This window comes from Pleurodeles waltl, chromosome 8 (assembly GCF_031143425.1).
Source record: "Pleurodeles waltl isolate 20211129_DDA chromosome 8, aPleWal1.hap1.20221129, whole genome shotgun sequence".
NCBI classification, from domain to species: Eukaryota; Metazoa; Chordata; class Amphibia; order Caudata; family Salamandridae; genus Pleurodeles; species Pleurodeles waltl.
In genome coordinates this window covers 1,158,275,692-1,158,281,691 of record NC_090447.1, presented here as the reverse complement: position 1 = coordinate 1,158,281,691, position 6,000 = coordinate 1,158,275,692, and positions in this window count along the sequence as shown.

The following is a 6,000-nucleotide window of genomic DNA, read 5'->3' as shown; positions in this document are numbered from 1 at the left end:
CAAAATATGGCAGCCAGCCTAGAGGGGGTGCGTTCGTGCATGATGTCATTTGCAGATCAGGCAGCAGCTATGCAAGCCCTAACATCTATCTTGCAGGAACTGCAGAAAACCCAGAAGGAAATCAGCACAGCTGTAATACAGTTGACCCAACACCTACAACAGAAATCCTGTCAACGCGTGCATGAATGCAACATTGAACCCCTCAGGGCCGACCTGGCTGCCTACCATCGTGATGTGGCTGCTATTCTCAAGAACCAGCAGGCCCTCCTTGCAGCAGTACTGCCCTTAAGACCTTCACAGGGAGCAGCGACCGGGATGTCTGACTCCACATCTTCTAACACTGAGGTGTGTGTTGCCCCTTCACAACCAACAACAACAAGGACAAAGCAGGCAACACACACATCAGAAGAAGAAGACATGGAACAGATCACATTCACAAGGAAAAGTACCCGGAAGCACTAGTCCCTGCCACATGGCCAACTATTACCAAAGTCCTGCGTTTTGAAACACAACAGTCTTACAACAACTGTACTCAAGCACTGCTCTGCTAACCACTGTATATCTTGTCACCCAGCCCAGTGATTGTCTCTCTCCTACTCATTGGCTAAGTCTGTCCCTCTGCACTGTCTGAAACAGCAACCCCAGCATGGCAAAAGCATTTTGGTACACCCTTGTGTTGGATCACAATGGAAGATATCACTGTAATGGACTCACAATCATGGACAATGTACATATAGCACTACAGCACTTTTCAATAAATAGCACTTACACAACAAATCTGTCTCTGGGTAATGTGACATATCAACTGTGCAGTAGATAACTGAAATGTGCCTACTGTCAAATTACGTAGCTTGTCAATACAACTGTCCTGATATTATGTAGTTAGAGAAATCTGCACAGTGCCCATGATTGCATCATACTCTGCCCATCCTGAGGGACAAATCTGATGAAGCGAGAAACCATACACCACCATGCTGTGTAGGACAGAAGAATGCTTCCTCAGGGGATAACTAAGTCATCAAATAGTGGCTGCAAAATGTTTTTACCATGCAAAAATAACACAATAAACATGCCACACTAATCTAAGTAAATACAAAAAAAACTGCACAAATGAAGGTGTCTGAGTAACATACAAATAGGTAATCATGCCGAACTGTGTCACAAATGATGTATGAGGGTCATGAAGACAAGAAAACAAGAATGCCAATGAGAACTCATCTTATAAGAGTGTGCATGATCATCACACTGCAGTCAGACCTAAAACTGTTTCCCCAATATCAAGTCTGGAAGCACTGTTAGTGACTTTGAAAACACACTTATCAACAGAAACACATTGAGATCCATATTAACTGTGATTGGTGGTTGCAACAAAGGGTAGACACTTTGCAAGGTAGCTCTTGGCTAGCTGCCAATCGTACAGCTCAGTTGGGATTTGTTAGTAGCATAGGACACAGATGTTATAGTACAAAATTGATGTACACTGACTCCAAACCCACAATCAAGTACCATTCAACACATACTATTAAGGGGTAACCAAATATTTATTAAAAGCTAACCATAGATGAGGAAAGTGAAGGAAAAATCGTACCTACCCTAATCTACCCTGACTACTCATTACCCACAACTGTCCCTAACTAACCTAAGCTACACTTACTAATCACATGTAACGAAACGTTCTAAACATCTACCCTCCATCCCCCTTATGAGACGGGACACATTGAGGACAACACATACTAACCTAAACACATACTATACTATCCTAAACAAATATATATTTTATTGTATTTGTTTTTGTTTTTTTTCTTCTTTTTTTTGTATTTTTTTTTTACACACAAGAACCCCAACATAGCCCCCCACCCACACATGTAATAAGTCAAAAAAGAAACAAGCAGGACCCCCCACCCCACACCCACTAGCACTAACTAAACTAACAGCCTATACTAACCTAACACTAAGCCCCCTAAGCCCACTAACTATAAGAACAAGGAAAGAGGAGGGAGGGGGGGTATCATTTCCATCAAATCAAGTGTCTAGAGGTTGGCCCTCCGGAGGGTCCTCTTAATATCCTTGACCGGTCGTTTATTGTGCCGCACGTCCCGGCTCAGGTGGCTCACCTTGCGCAGCACTTTGTCCATCTTATGTTCAAGTCTATTGAAGGCTGCAGGGTCAACAGATGGAGCAGTGGCAGTCTGGTTACCGGTGGAGGAGGTCTGTCTGGGCTGTCCTGCACCGGTGGCAATGCTGGGGCCAGGAAGTCCAGCAGATGTTGGATCAACAGTGGCAGCTGTGGGTGGGGCCACCTGGCTCTGATTGGTGGTTGTTTCTGTGGTGGCTTTGGTGGGCAAAGTAGGCCCACCCTGTGGGAAGGCTCGCCATGTCCCGGAGGCCCGTTCATGGCGATATCGCCGGGCCATCCTCCGGAACCCCGACTCCACCAGCAGGATGTGCTGGTATCGCTTGGCCCGGCGCTGAAAGTCACGGACCTGGTCTGGAGTCATGTTAGCTGCTATGAAGACAAATGCAGATATGCTACATTAGTAACTGCATTGTGTGAAACGGCACAGCAAGTTAATCAGACATTACATCTACTATACTTGTAACAGCTCATATCACGATACAGAGCATTGAATGTCCCTGAGGAAGTATATGGCAGGCCAGACAACAAAGGTCACATCACACAAAGCACATCCATAACCCACAAGATGGGTAACAACTGGCTTTGACTTGCAATCTGAGTTCTGACAGTTATCATCTAAGAATCATGCTGCATATCCTCCACCAAGAGCTGGGCTACAAATGTCAGTGTACGGAAAGCAAAACTAAAGCCACATGGTCTGCAAGTTGTAACTGGACTTTCCAGTATGGTACCAAGTGCCAAACCTGAGTGTGTATACTAGTATGCAACCAAACCGTCACTTATTCACAGGTATGTGTAACATACTGGTAGCATCAATACTAGGTACCCCATTCACAAACCCATGGCCGTGTTTGAGGGGGGGCGGTGGATACACAACTATAATTTGCCAACAACATGTACACCGAGGAGTGTATAGGCAACTCCACACATGTTTGTCTCTACAGACACACCACAGGTAAGGTCTATCTACAATTAGGAGTCAGCACACCCTAGAGCACTCATAGGGTCAGACATGTCAGGAAATGCAGAACTTAGTACACAACATATACTTCCAGTGAGGCCTGACTTACATCAGACACAGAGTTGCTAGAACACCCATGATCATGAATTGCATGCACACCTAGGCCATTACACTCAGGATCCACAGACTTGATGCACTACATGTGGATGTATATGCTGCTAGGAGGTTCTACCTACTGTTTCAAACTTACGAAGGTAAATAGAGAAGCAGATGTCTATTGGAAAGCTATTAGCTCTACCAATCTTAGAGAATGTGGGTCTGACAGGCTGACTAAATAGGGTCTGACTTCCATTGCGACTCTTGGTGATACAAGTGTCATACACATGACTATCGCCTGTACTCACAGTGGGGCCTACAGGGATGTCCTACAATCCCTACATGATACCATTGGATATGCATTGGCAAACTCAAAACATGTGAGAACTGCATTCCCACTCATGGAACAAGTGAAAAGCTTGCCCAACGCATCACACCTTGCTATGCGTCCAACTCACACGAGTCCATAACCAGCAAACACAACACATAACAGACATATCAACACTTATTGGAGTGGTCGGGGTCCTCAAATGTCGCCACCTCTCCCACAGTGTAGGGTGCCAGTCCACCTGTAAGGTATGGAAGGAAGAAATGTGCTCAAAATCTGTGCACAGTGCAACAATCTCATAATCATTTACAATGTGTAGGCTGAATAAGGAAATGGCAGCCATTCAGACATGATGGTACTGCATCTGATATTTCACGGCCAACTTGTACATAGCATGGGTCTCCTGTGACAGTTACGCACATATCTGCACACATACATTGGCTCTAACTATCATGTGGTTGCAAACTTGCCCCATAATTGGTGAGCACAAAAAAATATGGAGTGTAATCGTCTCATCATGTGCATCCAAGAGAAACATCCAACGCCTGGTTACTTGAGGACTGCATTACCAGTCAAACATGCCCTGTGGCCATGACACATTTATTGCACATAGGTCCAATGTACAGAGGGAGGGGCAGGGACTACTGTAAGCCATCCTGTTGTTACAGTATAGTCAATTGATGTGGCCCAGCTATGGTGATTTGCACCAACCATGGAGATGTGAAGCCATGTGCATACACTTGGACTGCCATCCATATTTGGATTGTGGCTCAACTAATTCCAACAAACATCTTAAGATGTTAGCTGAGGGCTCCTTACACATTTTCACGATGTTTTCAAATCATGAACTGACATGTATCCAAAAAGATCAAGAAACACAATAATCCCACACATTCATAGTACTTCTGTGAACGCTTTCCTTCCACACTCACCAGACTAACATGAGACCAATGTCTGAGCCACTTTGCTATTATCAATTGACGTGAAGGCAGCACTCATTTTCAGCATCATGTAATGATTCTAAAGTCAGTCTAGCAATTGCGTCAACATAGTTGGCCTAAATGTTGGTACATCTGTACTTCTCTGTCAATAGTACCCTATATAGACATGATTGGCTCCTATTTTGTTAGCTGTGTTGACAAAAAGGCCGCACCAATTTCCTTCATGGTAAAGTTACCTGTAAGTTTGCTGAGCACGTGCTAACTGACAGCTAGCAATTGTGATCCTTGCCATAGTGCATCAATGATCCCCTTATATTTCCCCAGCATCACACACAGTCATCAAGTTAGCTGGCAGACATTGCACTAATCTCCTGAAGTCACTACAGAGCATTTAATCGTGCACATTAACAATAGTCGTACTCACCAACAGTGCCACCAATCATGATTCCCAGGTGGTCCAAGAGATCCTGCTCCCTGGTGATGAGGTCAGCCCACCGGTGCTTCAGCTGGTGGTCACTCCTCTGGCTGGCATTCACACGCTGCAAGGTGATGCAGCACCTTTCCCCACCGGATTCTGCGCGCCCCTGTATGACCCTGCCCCCTGCCTGGATCATGGGCAGCAAGAAATGTGTCACCAGCCAGATGAAGCCCCCCAACTCCTCTTCCCCATCCTGCCAAGACGTGGCCTACCAGACATACTTATAGATGAAGATAAGGAATAGGGGGAAAAGAAATAGAAAGGGGAAAAGGGTGAAAGTAGGGGTAAAAAGACAGAAAAAAGTAAACCTAAACACTAAAAGAGCCCAACTATCCCCAAATTAACACTACCCACAACAGACTTCCACAAACAAGAAATACACAAGATAAATGGACAAATGTAGACAAAACACAGTACTATAGTATACACAAACAATATTTATTTCACAAAAGGACGTTACAGATAGCACACAGGACAAATACAGCACAAAATCTCTGGACAACACTCTCTACACAGCCACACAGTCTAGAAGGATCATAGACTGCAAAGTGAAAGTGAAAGTACACCCACTGTACATGATCTGTAAACAGGATATCCCATTACATCACTTCCTGTATGAAAAGTCCCGCCGTTTTTGCGTTATGTGTCATTTTTTGTTGCACAAAACTGTATTTGCGTCATTTTTTTTGACGCACAGACGTGAATATTAACCCACATCCACATAATGATATATGGACTGTACAAATATCTGGATGCGGGCTAAATTTCACTCCTCTGTGTCAAAAAAAATGACGCAAATACAGTTTTGGTAAACAAAAAATGACGCACACCGCTAGGAACGTCAAAATTACAGTGCATTAACTGGTTTGGGGCTTTTTTACTTGTTTTTTGGTTATTTTACATTTGGAACACATCAGAGATTGGCTAATTGAAGACAATATGGTGTTGATGGTGTATGTTCACATGTGTGACATCATACTGCAGCGGAACATCATCCACTACAGCCTTCACAGTATTTTTACAGTTGGCTGACGTCATAGATGGTCATAAGTGTGGCCT